The following is a 26,296-nucleotide window of genomic DNA, read 5'->3' as shown; positions in this document are numbered from 1 at the left end:
ATCTTACAACTTGAGAATTAAGATTCCAGAGGAAGACAGAAAGAATCTGGGTCACTGATACTGTCACTGAGCTATTGAATCAATTGATCCAGAAGTCCCTTACTTGGGAACTTGTTGTTATAAGACATGTTTTCTGATCGATTAAGCAGTTTGAGTTAGGAGATCTGTAATTTGCTGCAGAAAATACTCTCATGGAAATAATGATATAAAGTTTAATACAGAAACACTGCTGTGTAAAACCCTTCAATAGCATGCTGTTACTTACAGACTAAATTCCAAACTCTTTAGTAAGCTGGGTTAGCCGTATTGGAAATTGGTCCCAATTTGCTTCTCTGCCTTCATTCCCCAGTTATCTCCTCTACACACGCATCCTGTGCATGTGTGCGAGCTCGGTCGTGTCTGACTCCTTGTGACCCCCTGGACTGTAGCCCGCCAGGCTCCTCTGTCCACGGGATTCTCCAAGCAAGAATACTGAAGTGGGTTGCCATGCCCTCCTCCAAGGCATCTTCCCCACCCTCATCTCCTGCATCTTCTGCGTTGCAGGCAGATTCTTCACCACTGAGCCACCCTGGAAGCCCGCATTATCCTCCAGCAATCCCACAAATATCTATTCTCCTGGATCCAGGCAGAGTTTTAGGTTGCCTTATTAATATGCAGTTTTTTGGGGGGATTAATGATTGATTTTTATCTTGAAAGAATTTAGAGGTAAGGAGATAAGACTATCAGCCATTGCAATCTATTAATATTTCCTTCGATCGCTCTTCAGTGATTGTTTCTTTTATTCTATTAATGCAGTATACTATTAACATATTGATTGATTTTTTCCATTTAAAAAATTGTGCTAAAATAATGTAATATTTAACATCTTAATTTAAAAATTGATTTAAATTGTTTTAAAAGTGGTTTTAAATATGTACATTATATTGTACAACCATCACCACTATATATCTCCATAGTTTTTCCATAGTTTTTTTTCATTTTGTAAAACTGAAACTCTATATCCATTAAACAGTAACGTCACACTGGCCGTTCTCCAGTCTCTAGCAACTATCCTTTCACTTTCTCCCTTATAATTTCGATTATTCTAAGCATCTCTTATAAGTGGAATGGAATGATACAATATTTGTCTTTTTGTGATTGGCTTATTTCACTTAGCGAAGGTTTATTCAAGTTGTAGCATGTGTCAGAATCCTTCCCTTTTAAGTCTGAGTAGTGGTCCATTGTATGGATATGCTACATTTGGCTTACACATTTATCTGTCAATGGAAACTTAGTTTGCTGTATTTTGGCTATTGTAAATAATGCTGCTATTGAACATGAGTGTACAAACATCTCTTTGAGACCCTGTTTTCAATTTTTTGCAGTATGTATCCAGAAAGGTCTGTCTAGTCAAGGCTATGGTTTTTCCTGTGGTCATGTATGGATGTGAGAGTTGGGCTGTGAAGAAAGCTGAGCATCGAAGAACTGATGCTTTTGAACTGTGATGTTGGAGAAGACTCTTGAGAGTCCCTTGGACTGCAAGGAGATCCAACCAGTCCATTTTAAAGGAGATCAGCCCTGGGATTTCTTTGGAAGGAATGATGCTAAAGCTGAAACTCCTGTACTTTGGCCACCTCATGTGAAGAGTTGACTCATTGGAAAAGACTCTGATGCTGGGAGGGATTATGGGGCAGGAGGAGAAGGGGATGACAGAGAATGAGATGGCTGGATGGCATCACTGACTCGATGGACATGAGTCTGAGTGAATTCCAGGAGTTGGTGATGGACAGGGAGGCCTGGCGTGCTGCAATTCATGAGGTCGCAAAGAGTCGGACACGACTGAGCGACTGAACTGAACTGAACTGATCCAGAAGTATAATTGCTGTTACATATGATAATTCTATTTTTATTTTTTGGGTAACCACTGTATTGTTTTCCATAAAGGTTGTGCCATTTCACATTCTCAGTAACAGCATGCAAGGGTTTCAATTTTTTCACATCCTCACCAACAATTATTTTCTGCTTAAAAAATATATTAGCCATTCTAATGAGTGTGAGATAGTATCTCATTGTGTATTTTTTAAACTCTTATTTATTATTGTTTTTGTTGCACTGGTCTTCACTTCCTTATCTGCTTTCAACAAATAAAAATTTAAGTCTTTGCTGAGAAGCTGTGTGTGCACATGTGCATGTGTGTGTGTGTGTTGGGGGATAAGTCTTTAAAGCTCTGGGACACAGTTGGCAACTCTGCCTCAGCCATTGCTCCTTGCTTGCAGACAGCCATAGGTCAACCAGAGCTTGGAGACTAGGGCATTCTCAGGTTTTCCCTCGGCATGTATCCAACCCTGCTTATGCACATGGCCTTTATTATTTCCAAATATTGTCATAGTTTTAAAGTCCCTTATGGATATCGTGTGTGTATGTCAGTCACTCAGTCATGTCCAACTCTTTGTGATTCCATGGCCTGTAGCCTGCCAGGCTCCTCTATCCAGTCCATGGAATTCTCCAGGTAAGAACAGTGGAGTGAGTACCCATTCCTTTCTCCAGGAGATCTTCCCTATCAAAGGATCGAACCCCAGGTCTTCTGTACTGCAAGTAGATTCGTTACCATCTGAGCCACCAGGGAATCCATGGACATTGTACTCTACAGTTTTGTTTTTTTTTTAAGTTCTTTGATCAGCCTTTTGTATTTCCCAACTGTCATTCTTGGTTTAAGCAGACATGATGTTAAGTTCCACTGTCTGTTCAAACACCCCAGGGAGAAAGCTGTTCACAGTGACTGAGCTTTAAGTGAGGTCAGATTAAGACAAGGCTTGCCAGTGGAGGTTTCCAGGGAGCTGCCAGACAAGTTAATAAGAATTCTCTAGGAACAGGGCTTTTTTTGAGAGAACTCCAATACCACTCCTGCTTTTGTAGGTGTTAGGCGGGTGTTTTTCACAAGTACTGTGGTCTCCAGGTTGTTTAATTTAAAGGCTACTCTGGAGATGGGGCAAGGAGAATGGGAATGTGACAAATTAGAACACCACAAACCTCACTGTTCTTGCCAACATGCAGCCATTTTTCTTGAATAAGTGGTTCTTGGATTATTGCAAGTTTTTAAGTAATTTCCAGATTTCTGAAAAAGTTGATCTTGATAACTTTTGCCAATGCTGCCATTTATTTTATGGAAGAATGGATTTTAGAGATTCTTATTCTTTTATTCCAGTATTCTCTGAAGTGACCTCTAAAATCTTCATCTTCTGAAGGCATTTGTGCTCCTGTGCACTCAGTCATGTGACCCCATGGACTGTAGCCCACCAGGCTCGTCTGTCCATGGAACTTTCCAGGCAAAAATACTGGAGTGGATTGCCATTTCCTTCTCCAGGGCATCTTAAATCCTTCTCCAAGGATTGAAATTGCATCTCCTGCATTGCAGGCAGATTCTTTACCTGCCGAGCCATCTGGGAAGGCATTTGAAGATCCCAACTTTTAGAAACCAATGTTTCATAACTAAATTTGAACCTCTGAATCTATAACATTCAGTGTTGCTATATTTGGTATGAAACCTCTTCAGTCTGTTTCCTCTTTGAATCGGGAGATGCCAGTTCTAAAAGACATAATTCTCCCATTTAACTTTGTCCCAGAGAAGTTGTTCGGCTTCCGTTCTGCACAGTACCAAACAAGTGATGTTTTAGCGTATTTTCTGTTGCTATTGACCTCAGTTTAGAAGCAACACTTCTGTTCCTTGAGTCTAGCTAAACTTTGGTCCCTCAGAGAGGGGTTTTAGCAGAAGCTGTTTTATCTTGATCTGTCAGCCAGAAACAAAACTGCTTACTTTCTTCTTTGGGTTCTGGATGATACAATGCTCGCACAATCCAGGAGATGGTTATGACTACAGCGATCAGTTCTGTGATGCTGCTGAAGAGTAAATATTGTAAAAGCATACCACCAGCTAACTGAATTAAAAAGAAAAGAAAAGAAATATTCCTCTTGTTAGTTAACCATTTAAAACAGGAACAATGTTCAGAAAATAGGGTAAAAATCATTCATCCCAACAGTCTCACATACCTATGACGATTTGGGGGGTATTTTTCATAGCAATAAAATATGTTTCAAATTTTACTGTGTACTTATATATGTGTCACACATTATATTAAGCACTTAATTTGGAGAACAATCCTACAAGTTGGATGCTTTTATTTCTATTTCACACATAAAAAGAAGACTCAGTAGCAGAGAGATGACATATAGAACCATATGCTATCCTGGTGCCCATCTTCTTCTCTCTTTATAGGCTCTCATTTGATGAGAGTGACTACGTGATCTGTGTTTTATTGCTTTCCCCCCAGTGCATGAGTAATTTGCATGCTCTATTTTCTTTTAACTTAGGTATCATGAGCATTATGACATGTATAAGGTGGAATCATTCTCCCTCTGCTTCCACATTGCTACAATGCTCCCAAGAAGGAGTTTCCTCCTTCTTGGTAAAGAATGGCTTCTGCTGCTTTTCAATGCTCTTCACATACAATTCCCCACATGAGAAACAGAGATTTATCTAATTGTTGATTTTTGAGAGAAGGAAGCCAGCTTCTTCGAGAACAACCTGTGCTCACAGCTACGAGTTCCTCTCCTCAACAGCTGGAACTTGTCTAGGGCCAGTGTAGGGTGACTGGTGGTCTATCTGTAACTGTTCATCGTAGTTTTTTTCAGTTATATCTAGAATTTTGATCCAGTTATTAACTTTGGTACTTACCTATGACCAAACATAGTCTTGCATTTCTGCAGCATAAGAGAAACACACAATGCATAATATAATTGTATCAAATGCAGAAAAGCAGGCTCTAAAGCTGCTCATGACACTGGTAGAAGTAAGCTGTAACGACACAGAGAAAACTGGTCAGGAGCAGCAGAAGCAGATTCTGATGAAGCAATCAGTCAAGCAATCAGCTAGAGAACATTCCAGCTGAAAATTTTTTTTTAATCGTACATCACTCCTTTATTTTATACTGATCTAGAAAAAAAGATCTTTTTAGTACAGTTATGCTCAAAAGAGTACTGGGCCAAGCAACTGGAACCTGATTCAGAAGTCAGGCACAGTGAGAGACACACTTGGACATGATCAAGAGGCATTCTGCTGCCGCAAAACAGTTAAGGCAGGGGAGGGATTCTAAAACACACAGCAAGATGAACTCCTACACCTTAGAAGTCAAGAAGCTTATCCCATGATGGTGTAAGGAATGACTTATTTGCTGATGACCACATGTGGGAATATTTCAACCACCACTGAAAACCCCAGAAGGGTTGGTTTTTTTTTTTTAATATATAATTTTTTTTAAGTAAATGCAACACAAAAACATTCAGAATTGATCCAACCTTTTAGAGTCAGGGAGGAATATTTGATTGAGTCACCATGCAGGTTACATTCATCTTCCATGGGAATGACTAGAGCCCCGAGTCACCTAACAACAGTGCCCGGCTGGCCTCTGGGGACACGAATAGGCTCTTACTTCTCCTCACTGGTCACACCTCAGCATGGTTTTCTCCCTGTTCCCTACTCAAGCAGCTCCTTAGTAATAAACCACCACCAACCCCCCACCCCCCTCGCCCCAGTGATGACCTCTCAACACTTCTGGATAAGTCTTCCCTCGGCTTGGACTGAGGACCATGCCCCAGATGTGCCATTCTGACTAGACTGTATGAAGGGAGTGGGTGCAAGAGATGAAATGGCTAGTGAGGAATTGGGAGCCGCTGGTCCCCACCTGCAGCTACAACTTACAATGCCTAGAGATGTCATCAGTAGGACATATGCCAGGGAGAGGTGCCGAGGAATAGGGGGGGCCAGGGCAGGGGAGGAGGGTAATCCTTGGGAAAGTAATCTGCTGCTTGCCCTCACTTCTTGGCCTTGCCCTGGGCAGACACAGCCTCCATGGCTTTACGCACGGTCTCCTCATCCCCCAGGAACTGCATGGGCTTGATGGGCTTCAAGTTCTTGTCCAATTCATAGACCATGGGAATGCCAGTCGGCAGGTTCAGCTCCATGATAGCCTCTTCAGAGAGACCCTCCAGATGCTTGACGATGCCCCGAAGGCTGTTGCCATGGGCTTCAATTAGTACCCATTTCCCCTCATTGATCTGGGGGACAATTTCTTCATTCCAAAAGGGCAGGGCTCTGGCAGTTGTGTCCTTCAGACTCTCACAGGAGGGCAGCTGGTCTTCAGTGAGGTCTGCGTACCTGCGATCCTTACTGATGTTGCTGTAGAAGGGATGGTCAGGCTCCATGGGAGGTGGCGGGACATCATAGGAACGCCTCCAGACCTTTACCTGGGCCTCACCATGCTTGGCCGCAGTTTCTGCCTTATTGAGGCCAGTCAGACCCCCATAGTGTCACTCATTAAGGTGCCAAGTCCTCACCACTAGCAGCCACATTTGGTCAATGGCATCCAGCACTGTCCAGAGGGTCCGGATTGCTCTCTTCTGCACTGAGGTGAAGCAGATGTCACACTCATAGCCAGCATCTCTCAGCACCTGCCTGTCTCGCTTTGCTTCCTCGCGCCCAGCTGGGCTCAGGTCCATGTCGTACCAGCCGCTGAAACGGTTCTCCAGGTTCCATGTGCTCTCACCGTGCCGGATCAGCACCATCTTGTAGGTGGCCACGGCTGTGGTTTGGGATGCTGCGCAGACTCCCGGCTGAAATTTTTAATCTGATTTTCTGGAATTTTACTGCACTTGCTTGCAGGACTCTGAGTTAAATTTGTCTAGTACCCAATTAGGATAATTTTTTTTTCCAGAAAATATATTTATTTATTCAACAAATAATTATACACTGCCTACAACATGCTAAACATTGTGTTAAGGATAAACTCAGACTTCAACTCGAGAATCTTATAATCAAATGGGGGACACAAAATGATGCAACTTCATGTGGTAAAATTCAATAAATGATGAGCTTAAGTCTAGAATCTGTCAATGTCATCCTCCTTCAGTAATGCCACTTCAGTACTTAAAACCTTCCATAGTCCTGGCGTCCTTCCAGACAGCACGGAGGGCCTTGCGTGAGCTGTGAAGAGAGGCTGTGCCCCTTTGCAAAGATGCTGCATGCATTTTTGTATAGGTGAGGATAGTTACATTTTAAAGAGGATTTTTTAAAAAAACTAATAATGGGAAGAAGGATTTTTTTTGATGCTGGTTAACCAAAGGAAAGGATGTTGGTGGTAACATTAATTTTTGGTTGTCCAGTCGGCAACCCCTTTCCTATCTTAAGGGCTCTCCTCATTGTTCTAGTCTTTATGAGAGATGCTTATCAAACTTCTATGAAAGTCAGAGGGAGGTCCTTCCTCTCTTCAATCTCTAAGAGCCAGCATCAGGCCGCAGCCAATGAAATGCTCCTCTTAGGGACTGTAAACCTTGAGCAAGTAACTTAAAGATGAACAAAAGACTAGGATTCATTCCTAGAGGAGAGAGCTGTGATGTTACGCAAGGGGAGCAATGGGAACCTGGAGTGCTAGATATCTAATGCCAGTTAACAACGTGGCTGGATACTCCTCGCTAAAAGGGGTACTTTTCTTGTACTACCGTGCTTTCTGTTTCTGGGTCTCTGGGACTCCCTCAGATCCTGTTTACTTTCTAAGCCTATTCCTTCATCTCCTGTAGATGCTATAGGCCTGGCACCTTCTCAATATTTCTCATTTTTCCTTGGATAGCCAGACTCAGTTCACAGTGGCAGACAAAGTTGACAAAGTGTATTGCGAGAAAAAGAACAGTGTATATGCAGTTTCAGAAACATGGGGAAGCAGGAGTTCTGGAAAACTCCCGGCATCTGATGAGGCTGAAATGTGAAATGCTGAAGGGGAGTTGGATTACATGTGACCAGAGAAGTGGGTGAGGGATGGATTATGAAGAATCTAGTTTCTGTGCTGAGGAGTTTTAAATTTTACCTTTATGTATATGTAGAGCTATGCTGCTGGGAATATCAGCTAGAAGGACTCTTCCTTAGTAAAGATCAGTAAAGCTGGGCAAATGAAGAGAGCCCCCTTCTCTAGGGAGGAAGGAGAACAGTGATTCACCCTTATGAACCAGGATCACCTAAAGAAAGATATTTATATTCCAAAAAAGGCTAATTGAACATTTGAATTAAATACACAAGATCATTACTTTTGAGGGATCCTGTTTCTAGCATGAGAGCCTGTGGAGGAACTTCAAGAACCAACTTCCCACTGAAATTCGTGAATGTTACTAAAAATAAACCCAGTCACATAAAAATCTCTGGAAATAGTCCTCGGGACATATAGCAAATGAAGAAACATTTATTCAAAAAAATCTACTGAAACTCAGTACAAACTGTAGGAGTCTGCGGTATCTGAACTGAGGTCTGCACCCTCTTGTCTCCTCTCAGCATGGCAAGGCCACTCCAAGTCTTTCCCGTCATCCCCTAGTCAGAGTTTTATCTAGTGCTACCTTCCCTGGAGGGACAGGTCATTTAATTAGCATGTCTAATCCTGCTCCCAGCCACCTGTTGCCCAGGTGTGTGCAACCTAGAGAAGGGGGCTCTCTTCATATGCCCAACCCCCACTTATAGGATGGGGGGATACCTTGAATGTAGTATCAGTGAGTCCTGGGCTCTGATCACCCCTGCCCTGGATTATGGGGTAAGGGTTCCACATCATAAGAGGCAAACAGAGGAGGCCTGGGGCTGCTGCCCCCCTTCATCAAGCCCTCAGCTCTTAAAGTGGAGGTGTCACTCAGAGAGAAGCACCCCAGTGTCCTTGTGCCCCAGCACATTCTAGCACCAGAGCCCTGGCTCAGAGAATTTGTCCAGAGGAGAAGGAGGCCATAGAACAGAAGGCTTTAATCTCCCCAAAAGAGGTGACTTCATTTGCAACAGAGTACGTAGAAATCTAGGTCTACGGGTATTCTCAAAAATAGTAGAAGTGTTAAGGGAAACACTGAGTGAAACCACCCACCCACATTGACTAGAGAAGGTAGTAGCCACTTGCATGTGTTATAACAACAGAAGGTCCTGGTAAGGAACGTGGAACCAACAAGCCCACCACCAACCGGAAGAATTTGAGAAAGGTCAAAAAGAGAGAGGAGACACCAGTCCAGATGTCCTACCAACCTCCCAGAATCCTCCTGGTTGGAATATCTTGGCTGAGTGATGTGTGCACCACCAGAAAGGACCCTGAGTCAGAATGATTGGCCAGAGACCATCTGGAAACTAACCCCATTACCACGAGACCCAAGACTGTGAGCCACATGGCACAGCGGTCCTCTTGGGTTCCCTTACCCTCCTGCTCTCCACCTGGGTGTCCCTTTCCAGTAAAGTCTCTTGCTAACTTCTGTGTGTATCCTTGGACAATTCATTTCTGAATGTTAGACAAGAGTCCACTCTCAGGCCCTAGAAGGGGACCCCTTTCCTGCAACAGAAGTTGTAGTGAAAGGCAACTGGAAGGGACTGATAAGATGCATATAGGAGATCTAGGATTTAACTGTAGACCAGCTAGTTTGCCAGAGAACTGGGGAAACAAACAGCTAGGAAGAGATTTCCTGGGTTCAGAACAAATCTCTCCCTCAAGCTTTGCTCAGATGCTATCTTCTCATGAGATGAATTTGGATCAGCTTATTTAAACACACAATCTCTCCCTGATGTTGGGAAAGATTGAGGGCAGTAGAAGAGGGCATCAGAGGGTGAGGTGGTTAGATGCAACACCAGTGCAATGCATATGAACTTGGGCAAACTTTGGGAGATGGTGAGGGACTCCAGGGAGGCCTGTCGTGCTGTAGTCCATGGAGTTGCAAAGAATCGGACACAACTGGGCAACTAAACAACAATATCACTTAAACACACAGCCTCCCAAGGGCAGCCCTGCAAGTGTTTCCCCCACTCCCATGGCTATTCTCACCTTCTCACATGTTACTATTTCCTTATCTGCCATGTTTAATTTCTTTATCCTCCTATTACAATATAAGTGTCACAGGGGCAATAAGTCTTTGTCCATTTGTTCACTGAGGCATCCTACATACTCAGAACATGTTTGATGCTCAAGATGTTTTTTGAACTGAATTACTGGAATTTAGGAACATTATGAGTACATAAGGTATATTATAGTATGAAGGGTTAATGCAGCCACAATAGGGTAGCGGAGATGTGCCTGCAAACAGGACTCTCTGCTCGGGCTGAACGTGCTTGCAAACGAGGCATTCTGCCAAGGAGTCTGGACACAGCCTTGAGTTTAATGGTCCCTTGTAAATGAGGGAACATACCCTTCTTGTGATAAGGAGAAAGAAAGGGCTCTGGACAGACTCTGCAGTAGACAGGGATTTCACTCCCCTTGCTGTACGATAACATGTATGCACCTGCGCTGTACTGAAAAGGCTTATTCATGCAGCCTGGGATTTTGCCTAGGGGGCTTTATAAAAATAAACCGCAATTAGTTTTGCGCAGTTTTTTCCTCCGGCCGGAGTGGTGTATTGTCTGTCTCTTGTGTGTCTCGTGTGTTTTGTCTTTGCGTCATTTCGCTCACAACAATAGTATCTCAGTATAATAGAACATTATGCTGCCGTATTATAGAACATTTTGAGTAATTTTTCCAAGGCATTTTCTTGACTTGATAAGTAATTATAATTGATTTCCTATTGTGGAATTGAGCCAAACTGATTTGGAAAATTTCTGGACTAGCATCCTTGGGGCAGAGGAGTCTTGGTGTTTCTGTGAAGAATGATGTCATGTGTTTCTAGAGAAGGAAATAGAACTACACTGGATGAGATGAAAAGAAAAGTTTATTTTTGCTTCTTGAGGTTGGGGGAAGAATGATAAGTGGAGCCAGAATGTGGCTGGAACTCGGAAATTACAGCCATCATCCTCTTCCATCATCCTTCTGGTAAAAAGAAAAAAGCAAAAACAAAAACACTTTTGGTGAGTTTTGTGAAAACCAGTCAAGTGAAGTGAAATTTGCTCAGTCGTGTCAGACTGTTTGTGAACCCATGGACTATATATAGTCCACAGAATTTTCCAGGCCAGAATACTGGAGGTAGCCTTTCCCTTCTCCAGGGGATCTTCTCAACCCAGAGATCAAACCCAGGTCTCCCGCAATTTAAATTTATTTACACCTGTTTCCTTGGATGTGGTGAATAAAAATGGAAACAGTCTGTGCAAATATGAAGCTGAACTACGAGAATGTCAGTTGCCGATTAGAAATGGGCAATTGCTGTCTGCCTCTGACAAGGATTAAATTACAAACTGCTTCAATCCCTAACCTTCAACACCACTGCAAGGAGTTCAGGGTGGAGATCAGGAATGAGGCACTCTGTGCTCTGAGAAAAACTAGCCAAACAAGTCTTCAGATACTTGGATATTTTCAGAAGATTTTTAGTCCAATTCTTGCATCTCCTCATATCTAGAAAAATACCAAAATCCTTCACGGTGATGTCTGCTCCTTGTGACCTGCAGTAACCTTTATGAAACTAGCAGCAACCTTCTGCAAAAAATGCTTGATTGCAAGTACTCTTCCTCCACCAAAATCATATATACACTGACCTTCCCTCCTGCCTGTTTTGAGCAGTTTCTCAGAGCTGTCTGGCTATCTGAAATGCTGTTTCCTGGGCTATAATCTTCATTTTGTCCCCCAATAAAGCCTACACTGGGGCTGTCCAGGTGGCGCTAGTGGTAAAGAACCCTCTTGCCAATGCAGGAGACATAAGAGACCTGGGTTCAATCCCTGGGTCAGGAAGACCCCCTGGGGAAGGCATGGCAACCCACTCCAATATTCTTGCCTGGAGAATCCCGTGGACAGAGGAGCCTGGTGGGCTATGGTCTATAGGGCCACAAAGAGTTGGACGTAACTGAAGCAACTTAGCACAGCACAAAGCTTAACTTTCAACTCTCACATTGGGCTTTTCTCCCCCCAGCTGGCAGTTTCAGGGATTTGCAAAATCACAAGGGCGTTCATAGCCTTCGAGGCCAGCTCTATTTCTATCTCTGGGGCAAAAGTAACACCATATCACATCTAGGTCATCATGGGTACATGCTGTGTGTAACTGTCCTTTATGCTTGCGTGCTTGCCTTGCTAAGCCGCTCAGTCGTGTCCAATTCTTTGCGAGCCTATGGACTGTAGCCCTCCAGGCTTCTCTCTCCATGGGATTCTCCAGGCAAGAATATTGGAGTGGGTTGCCATGCCCTCCTCCAGAGGATCTTCCTGACCCAGGGATTGAATATGCATCCCTTGTGTCTCCTGCATTTGTAGGCAGGTTCTTTACCACTATTGCCACTTGGGAAGCCCCATCCTTCATGCTTATTCACTCTTTTAAACCTCACAATCATCCTTTGAAATAAGTAACCTTATAGGTCACATTTTTTTTTTTCAGATAAGGAGAGTAAAGCACAGAGTAATTTGCCCAAGTTCATGCAGCCAACTGACAACCCACCTCCAGAGCTGTGATCCCAGTCACAGTGGGGGAGGTTCTACAGAGGAAAGTGACTGTCCTTAGTTGGATGCACTTTAATCGTATCTGATTTGTATTCCAATGTTATTCTCTAGACCTGAGTTTGCTGAAGGCAATTCTCTTTTCAAACATCATTTTGTCTTATCCCCTTCCCACTACTTTGACTCCTAGGTCAGAGTTCTATTTGGTTATATATACCCCTCTGGGCCCCCCTGGTTGCTCAGTGGTAAAGAATCTGCTTGTCAATGCAGGAAATGCGGGTTTGATCCCTGGATCGGGAAGATCCCCTGGAGAAGAAAACGGCAACTCATGACAGTATTCTTGCCTGGGAAATCCCATGGACAGAGGAGCCTGTAGGGTACAGTCCATGGGGTTGCAAAAATGTCAGACACGACTTAGCAACTAAACAACAACAACATTTTTCCCATCAGAACCCTCACATCTGACACCTTATAAAACTAATTTCCTTATACTGCGCCCTCCTCAACACCCATATACCCTGTACACAAAAAGATGCACTAGAAGGCATCCTTATAAAAAATGGGTTTTTTTCCTATACAAACATTTGGAAAAGTATTTTTTCCTCCTAGAAAAATTTACTCAAAAGCAATAATTTCTTCTCAGTTTGTTCCAAGCATCTTTATATCTTTGGTATTGCTCCAAATGTTTCAACATACCTTATATCATGTGGGTTTCTTCTGTACACTGACGGTCATGGATCCTGAGATGAGGAACTGCGGGTAGAAACGTGGATCTGTAAACACTCATTCCTGATGATGGACCCCCAAACACTTTTCCTAACACCAGTGGCATTCCTGAGCTCTAAAGTATCACTGAATTCTCTGAAGAAGGTGGTTTTAACTATGTATTTCAGTTTTGTGTTGACCACTGGTAGACTCTAAGAAATGGAGTCATCCTTTCTCCATTATAGAAAAGAAATGACATTTTTAAGTCTTTGTTCATTATTGAAACCTTTGAACTTGTGATGGGGCTTAGGGATCTCACAAAGACTATGAGAGACAAGGAGGATTTACTTCACTAGTTTTGACTGCCATTTATTTGAGAGAATCCGCCCCCTCACCCCATCACGCTGTAGAAAAAAAATATTTCGTCAATCACAAATAGTTTCAGAAAGCATTTGATCTGAAGAATTAGAGGTTGACTTCCATATATTCTGTCGTAAGGATTGTTGCTGCTGGCATATCAGGAATATTGTTGTTTTTTTAATGGTTTGTCTTCTATCTGATCTGCATCTGCTCACAGCAGTTACAAAGATGACTTATTTGAAGGGGACTGGGGACCTTGCTGTCCTGGAAAATGAGACCCTGTCATGAAAGCAAAAGCAGAACCCTTGGCTTGATTAAAAAAAAAAAAACAAACAAAAAAAAACTGACACTTTTGCTGGGTCACTCTGCAAAATTTCCTTACACTTTCCAGATCTTGGTTTCCTCATTTGTTAAATGGGAATCAATAATATTCTCTCATGGGTTTGGTTTTTCCATCATATAAAACAGACCTGAAGCGCTTTTTGGAACATGCCTGATAGGCAACAGAAAATTGAATAATTGAATAACTACTATCTGTGACTAATTTCTTCTGTAAGCTTCTCTTCTACATCATGGACTTAGGAATCCTTCTGGATGTCTTGTATTGGGTGATTCACTTTCACTGTATTCTATCAGTGTAAAGCATTTCTCCTTATAACATAGGGCCCTTTCCAGAAAGTTCTGGTGCTGGTAAATGGGCTTCACTTGAGGACCAGCCCTAAAGGAGAGTCTCTGAGGAAATGTCTCTCATCCAGGGCACTGGTGACCAGACCCTTCCAACAGTAAAACTGATGTAGTATCATGTTTCAGGAGGCTTTCTTGGTGGTGCTAATGGTAAAGAATCTGCTTGCCAATGCAGGAGGCATCAGTTCAGTCACTTAGTCGTGTCTGACTCTTTGCAACCCCATGGACTGCAGTATGCCAAGCTTCCCAGTCCATCACCAACTCCCAGAGCTTGCTCAAACTCATGTCCATCAAGTCAGTGGTGCCATCCAATCATCGCATCCTCTGTCATCCCCTTCTCCTCCTGCCTTCAATCTTCCCCAGCTTCAGGGTCTTTACCAATGAGTCAGTTCTTCGTATCAGGTGGCCAAAGTATTGGAGTTTCAGCTTCAGCACCAGTCCTTCCAATGAATATTCAGGACTGATTTCCTTTAGAATTGACTGCTTTGATCTCCTTGCAGTCCAAGGGACTCTCAAGAGTCTTCTCCAACACCACAGTTCAAAAGCATCAATTCTTCGGCGTTCAGCTTTCTTTATAGTCCAACTCGCACATCCATACATGACTACTGGAAAAACCATAGCTTTGACTAAATGGACCTTTGATGGAAAAATAATGTCTCTGCTTTTTAATATGCTATCTAACACTAGGTTGGTCACAGCTTTTCTGCCAAGGGGCAAGAGTCTTTTAACTTCATGGCCACAGTCACCATCTGCAGTGATTTTAGAGCCCAAGAAAACAAAGTCTATCACTGTTTCCATTGTTTCCCCATCTATTTGCCATGAAGTGAGGAGTCCAGAGGCCATGATCTTCGTTTTTTGAATGTTGAGTTTTAAGCCAGCTTTTTCATTCTCCTATTTCACTTTCATCAAGAGACTCTTTAGTTTCTCTTCTCTTTCTGCCATAAGGGTGGTGTCACTTGCATATCTGATGATGTACCTGATGACTTATCTCCTGCATATCATAGGAGGCATAAGAGATGCGTGTTCAATCCCTGGGTCAGGAAGATCCCTTGGAGAAGGGAAATGCAACCCACTCCAGTGTTCTTGCCTGGAGAAGCCCATGGACAGAGGAGCCTGGTGGGCTGCAGGGGTTGCAAAGAGTTGGACATGACTGAAGAGATTTCGCATGCACGCAGCTTGATTCAGAGTCCTTTTCACAAAACATAGGGACTGTGTTATATTCAAATCGCCTCTCCCAAAGCCTTGTTTTTGGTTGAGGAGTGCAAAGGGAATTGGTCAGAGGCTAATAAAACCCCTTCTCCTCTAAGGAGAAGTTTGGCCTTGGTTTAGCTTCGATACACTAGGAATATTAGTTGTGTTATTATGCCACATCACTTATGAATAAAATGATCCTTGATCATTTTCTGGATTATTTCTGGATTAGATGCAGCTCTGAACCTAAATTAACTTGTGGGAGATCACAGCTTTGGGCTTTCCTGAATACAGTGTCTTGTAATTAATTTTGCATTTCTCTGGCAGGTACCTTGGCAACTATGCTTATGGAGTTATTACAATATCCTTCCTTACTCAAAATATCCATTTTAGAAACCTGTTTTAATTTCTTCTCCAACCTATGTTTCTTCTTTTCTCTTTCCTTATGTAGTCTCTCTATAAATCTCTAAAAATCATTAAGCTCAGGCCTTTGGATTTTCACTCTGCAAAGAAGAGCCTTATAGTTTCCCACAGCCACTCTCTTTATTATTCTTCAAACATACCCTTCAATATTGTTTATACATACACATGCCATTCTCTTAAAGGATTTATCAAACATACAACAAACATAAAAATGATTTCCCTAAGCATACACTCCCCAGCCCAGCCCAAATCCTACCTTCCACTTTGCTAAGGCTGTTTCCACAGTAAAATTAGCTGTTCAGAGTCAGATACTGGGTCTTTAGTCCATTGCTTGATCTCATGAGTAATTCACTTGATACATTAGAAAAAAAAGATGAATTGAAATAAAAAATACCATGGTTTACTCACAAATGGCTATGACCATACTATGCACCCTACTGTAAACAATACAGGGATATAGTCAGTGTTTTTTTATATCTTCTTCTCTGAGAAACAAGGAAGCACAGAGAACACCCAGTGCATAGTGAAACAGGGTTAGAATTATTTACACAGCCTGTGAGAAGAGAGAGTCATCATCGTTACTCAAGTAAAGTCTATCACAGATGCATACAGGCTGAGTGACTGAAAGGTCGGTGGAATGTCCACCTTACCCTGGTATTTCTGAAGCAGTGATGAAAGACTTACATGTCAGGGAGGAACCAAGGTGGATAAGGCAGCCACAGTGGGGTATTTAATGAAACTGGGAGTATTTGTCTTTGTTTGATAATACTCTTTGGAGATAATTAATTTTAATCTAGTTGGTTCTAGCTAAGCAAAGAGCAGAGACCTATTTGTTTGGTTCAGGCAGACATACAACCAAAAGGAGAAGTCTGGCTCTGGGGACGTTGCAGGCTCTTCCTTGACACTGATCTCTCTCTTGTGGTTGGTTCTCTGAGGCCACCTTCAGCACATACTTGGTACTTTTGGACTTGCCTCCTTTCTTTCATCCTTTCTTGTTTGGGACTTGGACTTGGGTTTCCGTTTGCTCTGCCCCATTTCCATACCCTGTGCTGACTTTTGTAACTACAAGCTGGACCAGAGCCCTAGGCTTTGTTCAGAAAAAAACATGTGGAGGGATGCTCTCTAATGACCCCTGTGAAGTGTGATGTGCTGGGACATAGTCTCCAGCTTGCATAGAGCCACACTCACACACGAGCCTACAGCATCTTGTCAGGTGGGGAAGGAGGCAGATGGGGAAGGTCAGTCTTGTTCTAGCTAGGCCTTCAACTGATTGGATGAGGCCCTCCCACACGTGGAGGGCAATCTGCCTTACTCAAAGTTCACTGATTTAATTGTTAATCTCATCCAAAAGACATCCTCACGAACATACCCAAAACAATGAGACCAAATATCTGGACACCCTGTGGCCCAGGTAAGTTGACACATTAAATTATCACAGAAAGTCAAGTGGTGATAGCACTCCTCTCCCTTAAAGGTTACCTTGACCTTGAGGTAACACATAATCATGCATTTGTTGGTGACTTCTGCCTCTATCTCCCATATGGATGATAGCAATTCGGATTGGGATCAGATGGACTTGCCCACTAATGCCTCACTCTTCAGTTTTTGCTCCTTTCTGGGTTATAAATCTACTGACTGACTCTGATTTCAGTGAAGGACCCAGGAGAGTTTAGTAAAAGAAACTAAATAGAAGATCGTAAGCCCTCATCCTCTCTTGAGGTGATGGATGTTACTGGTAGGTCAGGGGGCGGCCAGTGACAGGTTTATAGCTTCTCCACATTGCAATTACTGCCTTCCTGGCCAGATAAGGGAATAAGGAACAAGCAATCCAGACCTAAAACACCATGGCAAGGCAGGGTGTGGTAGAGAAAACACACCTCCCCCCCTTACCCTCCCCTATATGAGACTGCTGCACTAAGGTACATTTCCTTTCTGGAGGTGGGCCAAGTAGCTACCAACCAGCTGAAAGCAGTCATTGATTTGATATGTTGGGAATTTTCCTAGCACACACTTCAGTCATGCTGCCTTTGATCAAAATGTGCTTCAAGCCCCCACAAATATTAATGGAGAACAGAAAAGGTTATAACCTTTCATTAACCTATTAAAAAACCTAAAGCATTCTAAGGCTGAGGACAGGTGAGCTGGAGGACACCAACGCAGAATATGACCTCCTTGATCGGACTATATGGGGAACATAGTGAGATCATAAGGTTATTGAGTGATCACACGCCACAGAGCCCCACTGTCTACAGGCCCTTCTGGTTTGGAGCCCATTGCTGGACCACCTCATCTATGATCTATAAGCTTGTTTCAAATTGTTTACAAACAAAGGCAGAAGATGGACCTTCTCGTTGCTGATGAAACTTGTAAGTAATCTCAGAGTATATTTTCTAGAACCCTGGGTATGTTGTGATGATGGTGAACTATTCAGAAATGGTTTGTGGATTCATAATTTGCTCCGAATTAGCTCTAGCCTGATTGGCACCTCTCCACAACACTTTCTGCAGCTTTCCTTCTTTAGGGGAGTGCATTGCAGATATGGTCAGTGTCTCTTCCTTTTTCTATTAGGCAGATACAACACATCATTTATTTATCCAAGTAGCACTTAGTTCTTACCCCTAATGCTCTGGCCTCCATTCTTAAAGGATATCTTCTCACCATTTTAATTAAGATATGGTCTAGAAATTATAGAGAATAAATGGGCTCCTTTTATGTAGAGAAATATAGAGAAAAAAAATACTATGAGATAAGGCACTTAATATTGCAGCTTGTGGTTTTCTACTACTTTCCTTGAGGGGCGCTTCTTGCATCAACCCACTGATGTCACTCTTTGTTATATAGCTAATAACTTCCTGTCAAAAACCAAGAGCTACTGCTCAGATTTTATGCTTTCATCAGAGTCTCTAAATGAGACTGAGTAAATGCCTTTTGAGGTAGGTTCCCCACTCCTATTATTCTCACCTTTTCTGAGAAGTGCCCACTACCATAAATGCCCAGGGTTACCCAGGTTTGAGCTCCTGGTTATCATCTTTGGTCTTCACACAAATGCCTGTCAATCTAGCTATAGCTGCTTGGACAAGGTGTGAATATGTGAATTTAATTGAGTCGGTCACAATTTCCTTCCCAGAAAACTGTACAGGCATGCCTTGGAAATACTGCAGGTTTTTTATAGACCACTGCAATAAAGTAAATCACATGAAATTTTTGACTTCCAATGCAAAGTTACGTTTATGCTATATTGTAGTCTATTGTGTGAAATAGCGTTGTCTAAAAAATGTACACACTTTAATTAAAAAGTACTTTTAGATGACATACAGATGGCCAAGAGGCTTGTGAGAAGATGCTCAACATCACTAATCATTAGAGATGCAAGTCAAAACTACAATGAGATACCACCTCACGCCACTTAGAATGGCCATCAAAATGTCTACAAACAATAAATGCTGGAGAGGGTGTGGAGTAAAGGGAACCCTCCTACACTGTTAGTGGGAATGTAAGTTGGTACAGCCACTATGGAGAACAGTATGCAGGTTCCTTACGAAACTAAAAATAGAGCTACCATATGATTCAGCAATCCCACTCCTGGGCATATATCCAGAGAAAAGCATGGTTTGATAGTATACATGCACCCCAGTGTTGATTGCAGATGTGTTTACAATAGCCAAGACATGGAAGTAGCCTAAATATCCATTGACAGACGAATGGATGAGGAAATGTTACATATATACAATAGAATATTACTCAGCCATTAAAAAAAAAAACTTAAATGATGCCATTTGTAGCAACATAGAAGACCTAGGGATTATCAGGCTAAGGAAACTAAGTCAGACAAGGACAAATATCATATGATATTGCCTATATGTGGAATCTAAAAAAATGATACAAATGAACTTATTTAGAAAACAAACTCACAGACTTACAGAAAAAACTCATGGCTACCATGAGGTAAGGGGCAGAGGATAGATAGATTGGGAGTTTGGGACTGAGAGGTACACACTGTTATATCTATTCAATAAAGATATAGTTACATCTTTGTTGTTATATCTAATAAAGCAAAACAATCAACAAAGACCACTGTACAGCACAGGGAACTCTGCTCAATACTCTGTAATAACCTAAACAGGAAAAGAGTTTGAAAATAATAGATGCATGTATATGTATAACTAAAGCTAAAGGCAAAGGAGAAGAGGAAAGATATACCCATCTGAATGCAGAGTTCCAAAGAATAGCAAGAAGAGATAAGAAAGCATTCCTCAGTGATCAATGCAAAGAAATAGAGGAAAATAATAGAATGGGAAGGATAAGATGTCTCTTTAAGAAAATTAGAGATATCAAAGGAACATTTCATGCAAAGATGGGCTCAATAAAGGACAGAAATGGTAAGAGATGGCAAGAATACACAGAAGAACTGTACAAAAAAGATCTTCATGACCCAGATAATCGTAATGCTGTGATCATTCACCTAGAGCCAGACATCCTGGAATGTGAAGTCAAGTGGGCCTTAGAAAGCATCACTACGAACAAAGCTAGTGGAGGTGATGGAATTCCTATTGAGTTATTTCAAATCCTGAAAGATGATGCTGTGAAAGTACTGCACTCAATATGCCAGCAAATTTGGAAAACTCAGCAGTGGCCACAGGACTGGAAAAGGTCAGTTTTCATTTCAATCCCAAAGAAAGGCCATGCCAAAGAATGCTCAAATTACCACACACTTGCACTCATCTCATATGCTAGTAAAGTGATGCTTAAAATTCTCCAAGCCAGGCTTCAGCAATATGTGAACCATGAAGCTGGTTTTAGAAAAGGTAGAGGAACCAGAGATCAAATTGCCAGCATCCACTGGGTCATGGAAAAGAGAGTTCCAGAAAAACATCTATGTTTGCTTTATTGACTATGCCAAAGCCTTTGACTGTGTGGACCACAATAAACTGTGGAAAATTCTGAAAGAGATGAGAATACCAGACCACCTGACCTGCCTCTTGAGAAACCTATATACAGGTGAGGAAGCAACAGTTAGAACTGGACATGGAACAACAGACTGGTTCCAAATAGGAAAAGGAGTATGTCAGGGCTGTATATTGTCACCCTGCTTATTTAATTTACATGCAGAGTACATCATGAGAAACGCTGGACTGGAGGAAGCACAAGCTGGAATCAAGATTGCCAGGAGAAATATCAATAACCTCAGATATGCAGATGACACCACCCTTATGGTAGAAAGTGAAGAACTAAAGAGCCTCCTGATGAAAGTGAAGATGAGAGTGAAAAATTTGGCTTAAAGCTCAACATTCAGAAAATGAAGATCATGGCATCTCGTCCCATCACCTCATGGAAAATAGATGGGAAAACAGTGGAAACAGTGGCTGACTTTATTTTTCTGGGCTCCAAAATCACTGCAGATGGTGATTGCAGACATGAAATTAAAAGACACTTACTCCTTGGAAGGAAAGTTATGACCAACCTAGACAGCATATTAAAAAGCAGAGACATTACTTTGTCAACAAAGGTCCATTTAATCAAGGCTATGGTTTTTCCAGTGATCATGTATGGATAGAAGAGTTGGACTATAAAGAAAGCTGAGCGCCAAAGAATTGATGCTTTTGAGCTGTGGTGTTGGAGAAGACTCTTGAGAGTCCCTTGGACTGCAAGGAGATGCAACCAGTTCATCCTAAAGGAGATCAGTCCTGGGTGTTCATTGGAAGGACTAATGTTGAAGCCGAAACTCCAATACTTTGGCTACCTGATGCAAAGAACTGACTCATTTGAAAAGACCCTGATGCTGGGAAAGATTGAGGGCAGGAGGAGAAGGGGACGACAGAGGATGAGATGGTAGGATGGCATCACCGACTCAATGGACATGGGTTTGGGTGGACTCCGGGAGTTGGTGATGGACAGGGAGGCCTGGCGTGCTGCAGTTCATGGGGTTGCAAAGAGTTGGACACGACTGAGCGACTGAACTGAGCTGAACTTAGAGAGTAGTGCACATTTGTGCACAAACACACACTATACCATCTACATGATTTACATATATACACACAAAAGAACACTATGCATTTAAAAAATATTTACAAACAAAAGAAATACGTCCTAAACAGCAGGGAATGCTTCCTTATGAAGGGAAATAACTGAGAATTGAGTATAGAGATAAAAGAAAATACATAACAAAAACAGGGTAGGAAATTAACAGATATAGTGAGATAATTACAATGTTTTATAAGGCTCATATTGTGATAAAGCTATATGATGCCCTTATTTGTGGTTAGTAGAGTATCTGGTGATACTTTGGGAGCTGGACCTTTTGGAAAACTAAGGGTATTGTTGCCCTAATGGTCTGGGAGAAAGTGATGAGAATGAAGACAGAACGCGAAATCTGGTGTAATGGGTCAGGGGACTGCATCCTGTTTTGGACTGAGGTGCAGAGTCCTCTCTGAGTCCAGCTTTTATCCCTAATTACAGACTGCAAGACTTTCTTTGATCTTATCTTTCCCAAGACGCTACACTGACATAGCCCAGATCTCCTTGTTTTTACCCTAGTCCATTCCCTTCTGGGCTAGTCTCGGAACAAGTGCATAGGCAACATTCATGCCTGAGGCCAACCCAGTGTTCCAAGGTCCATGCTTTCAAGATCCCAGTCATACTCTCTTCTGGGTCTGGCTTTGGGGTTTGTAACAAGGCTATTATTGTAAGAAAAGCATGAAAGATAATCATTAACATAGTTTCTTAATATACGCTGTTTTTACAGGTGCTATTTCTGTGAAATTTCTCAAGGTTGTGAAAGTACATTATTGGGAATTCCCATTACATCTCCCCCTTTTTGTTTTCGCAGGAGTAAATACATTGACCGAGCAACTTGTTTCTTCATCAATTCTCGGATGGTTTCTCTCATGCGTCTGAGGACTAGACACAAAACAGTCAAAAATATACATCCTGATATTATGATACCAAGCAATCCTCCTCTTAAAGTTTTAATCCACATCATGGGGTTAAGTTTATGTAGGCTTTTCTCAATTTCCTCAAATAAATCAGTTTCTGGGAGTAGCTGTAAGTGAGCATTCTGTATATTAGAAATAGCAGCCTGTAATTGGAAACTATCTAAGAATAGATTATTATGAACATGTCTTCTCAAATGTTTAGATAATTGATCCCAAGTATATGCACTTTGATTGTACTTACGAGGTGTGACGCTAGATGAAGAGATATTCCAATCACACAAGATGAATTCGTAATTTAAAACTTTGTACTTCGTCCCCTGGTAGGAGAACCGCATCTTCTAAATCAACCAACTGTTCATTAATTTCTTGGTCTATGTGGGTTTGCTTTCCCCAGGCAGAGCTTGCATTCTGATGCCATTGCTGTACAAATGTAGTCGTTTGTATAGTTTGAAGAAGTGCCCCTCCAGCTACTGCTGTGGTCACGGCTATAGCAACAGTTCCCATAATAGCTGCTATAAGGAGTCCAATAAACTTTTTGAAACCTTGCAGTACTTTCTTTATAAACTTTAAAAGACCATGTGTTTCAGGGGAGCCTTCCCAAGGTCTGGTTTGATTTACTGGAAGCCATATTCCCAATCTCCTTCTTATTATAACAAATGAGTGATTAGAATTACAAAGTGAAGAATTTAGGCAGGTATATAATTTGCAATCCTGGCAAGAAAGTTCTTGTACACTTTCCTTGATAGAAATTGTTGCTTTCAAGAGTACATAAGGATCCCTCACCTAAGCTTGGAAATAAAATATCCAGTCCGTTCTGGTATTAAATGTCAATGAATAATTGGTTTAATCGATATAACATCTATCCCAAATTTGGAGTTTTTTAAGACTTAAAGCCAATTTCCAAATCCCTCCTTGCCCTCTTCCTTGATCTAATTGTGGGAAGGGGGGGTGACATACCACTACCATGCCATATAATTGGATGATCTGAATGAGTGGTAATATTAGTATGGTTAAAGGCTTTATGTACCTGCCAACGCAGCCTTTTGTGAGGATTGCAGGACTGATTTTGATGAGAGCAATTAGACATTGCATACCCCTTAGGGGACCAGTCCCATACAATTCCAGAGGAGCCATTCATAAATTACTCCCTCAGTCCCACAGCAATTATCCCACTGAATTCGATCTTGTTTTTCAGTCCACAGCTTGTGATGCTCACATAAAGGTCTGTCTGATTTGGTGTCATTATTGGGTTCTAAGTCATTATAAGCAAAACTCAGACCAGAGAAAAGATGTAGCTGAACTTTAGTATAGTTATGATTTAAAGGATTAGTGGACAGCCAGGCTTGCATAGATAATTTAAGACGTCCTGTAGCTATTCCTACACAATTTGGCCAGGATTTATACCCATAAGTAACATTGAAGGGAGTCCCTTCCTCTTGTTTAAAAAGAGGAAGGCATGTATCTTCAGATCCCGGTATCCAGGAAGAATCATTAACATAAACAAGGATCATAGAATCCTCCCAATCAAAGGGTTTTAGTAATGGGGGGTTAGGTATATATGCCCAATAAGTATAATTTTTAGATTCAGCTGTTTTTAGGGGTATACACACTGTGGTGATGATAAGAGCAAACATGGAAACAGCCAGATTGTTAGGAGTGACAGGTTTCCCTTCATTTTCCAAGATCTCCTCTGATTTCTGTGTTAACCTTTTAATTTGTCCACAAGTGGGGATCTTCCGATGCGTCGACGGGATAGGAATCATTATCTTTGTCTGTTTCAGACTCAGGCCTTCGAAACTCATTACTGGGGTCTCTATGTCTCGTATGAAGAGTCTCTTCCGTGGGAGTTTGTGCATGATACGGTTTTAGATGGCACAAGGGAATCCAACGGGTGTTTCTGAATCACTTGGTGAAACCCCTTCCCCAGGTTATCAGATTCCCCCTATGCCATGAATGGGATACCGCCTCATACCACCAAACAGGTGGTTTGGGGTGGACTTGTTGCTGTTGTTCCTTTGTAAAATGTCGTTCTGCTACAGTGAAATCATTATCTGGATGTAAAAACCTAAAAGTAAATAATACTTTATATAATTTTGCTGTGAGGGAAGTGACATTCCATCTCCCCCTTTTTGTTTTTGTAACATCTCTTTAAGAGATTTGTTAGCTTGTTCTACAATAGCTTGTCCTTGGGGATTATAAGGGATTCCTGTATGATGCTTTATAGACCAAGCCTTTAAAAAATCCCTAAAAGCAGAACTAGTGTAAGTCGGGCCATTGTCTGTTTTTATAATCTGTGAGAGGCCCATAGTAGCAAAGCAGCTATGCAAATGTGAAATAACATGTTTTGTAGATTCTCTAGAGCAAGTAGTTGCCCATATAAACTTAGAGTTAATATCAACTGTGACATGTACATAAGAAAGCTTTCCAAAGGATGGAATGTGAGTTACATCCATCTGCCAAATCTGATTTGGCTTCAGGCCACGGGGATTAACTCCCAAGGCTTCTGTTGGAGACGTGGTTATTGCAACCTTCTGGCATGTAGGACAAGTCCACACCATCTGTTTAGCTTGAGTCCAAATGATATGAAACTTGGTTTTTAAACATTTTGAATTACAACGTGTCAGATTATGAAAGGCTGATGCCACTGTAAAGGCTGGAAATAAAAGGATATCAGCTTGAGCATTCCTTCTGTTAAGAGCCCTGGTAAATTAGTATGAGTCCGAATATGAGTAATGTAGAATGGAAACTGTTGGTGTCTGCTGCTGCTGCTAAGTCGCTTCAGTCATGTCCAACTCTGCACGACCCCATAGACGGCAGCCCACCATGCTCCGCCTTCCCTGGGATTCTCCAGGCAAGAACACTGGAGTGGGTTGCCATTTCCTTCTCCAATGCATGGAAGTGAAAAGTGAAAGGGAAGTCACTCAGTCATGTCTGACTTTTCGCGACCCCATGGACTGCAGCCCACCAGGTTCCTCCGTCCATGGGATTTTCCAGGCAAGAGTACTGGAGTGGGTTGCCATTGCCTTTTCTGGTTGGTGTCTAATCACCTGTTGTAAATCTGGAAAGTGTATACAATGTGGATAAGAACAGTTCAGTCAGTTCAGTCACTCAGACATGTCTGACTCTGCGACCCCATGGACTGCAGCGTGCCTGGCCTCCCTCTCCATCACCAACTCCAGGAGTTTACTCAAACTCATGTCCACTGAGTTGGTGATGCCATCCAACCATCTCATCCTCTGTTGTCCCCTTTTCCCACCTTCAATCTTTCCCAGCATAAGGATCTTTTAAAATGAGTCAGTTCTTCGCATCCAGTGGCCAATGTATTGGAGTTTCAGCTTCAACATCAGTCCTTCCAATGAATATTCAGGACTGATCTCCTTTAGAATGGACTGGTTGGATCTCCTTGCAGTCCAAGGGACTCTCAAGAGTCTTCTCCAACACCACAGTTCAAAAGCATCAATTCTTTGGTGCTCAGCTTTCTTTATAGTCCAACTCACATCCATACATGACTACTGGAAAAGCCATACCCTTGACTAGACGGACCTTTTTTGGCAAAGTAATATCTCTGCTTTTTAATATGCTGGCTAGGTTGGTTATAACTTTTCTTCCAAGGAGCAGCCTCTT

The 26,296-nt window shown here is 42.1% G+C and overlaps 1 pseudogene; it reads right to left on the bottom strand.

Annotated features, from left to right (window-relative positions):
• The window catches only part of LOC102188384, a 71,221-nt pseudogene continuing 50,759 nt past the window's right edge, over positions 5,835-26,296 (bottom strand).

The sequence above is a fragment of the Capra hircus genome, chromosome 29, assembly GCF_001704415.2.
Source record: "Capra hircus breed San Clemente chromosome 29, ASM170441v1, whole genome shotgun sequence".
In the NCBI taxonomy this organism is placed as follows: domain Eukaryota; kingdom Metazoa; phylum Chordata; class Mammalia; order Artiodactyla; family Bovidae; genus Capra; species Capra hircus.
The sequence above is the reverse complement of the archived record's forward strand: the minus strand, read 5'-3'. Positions and strand labels throughout refer to the sequence as shown.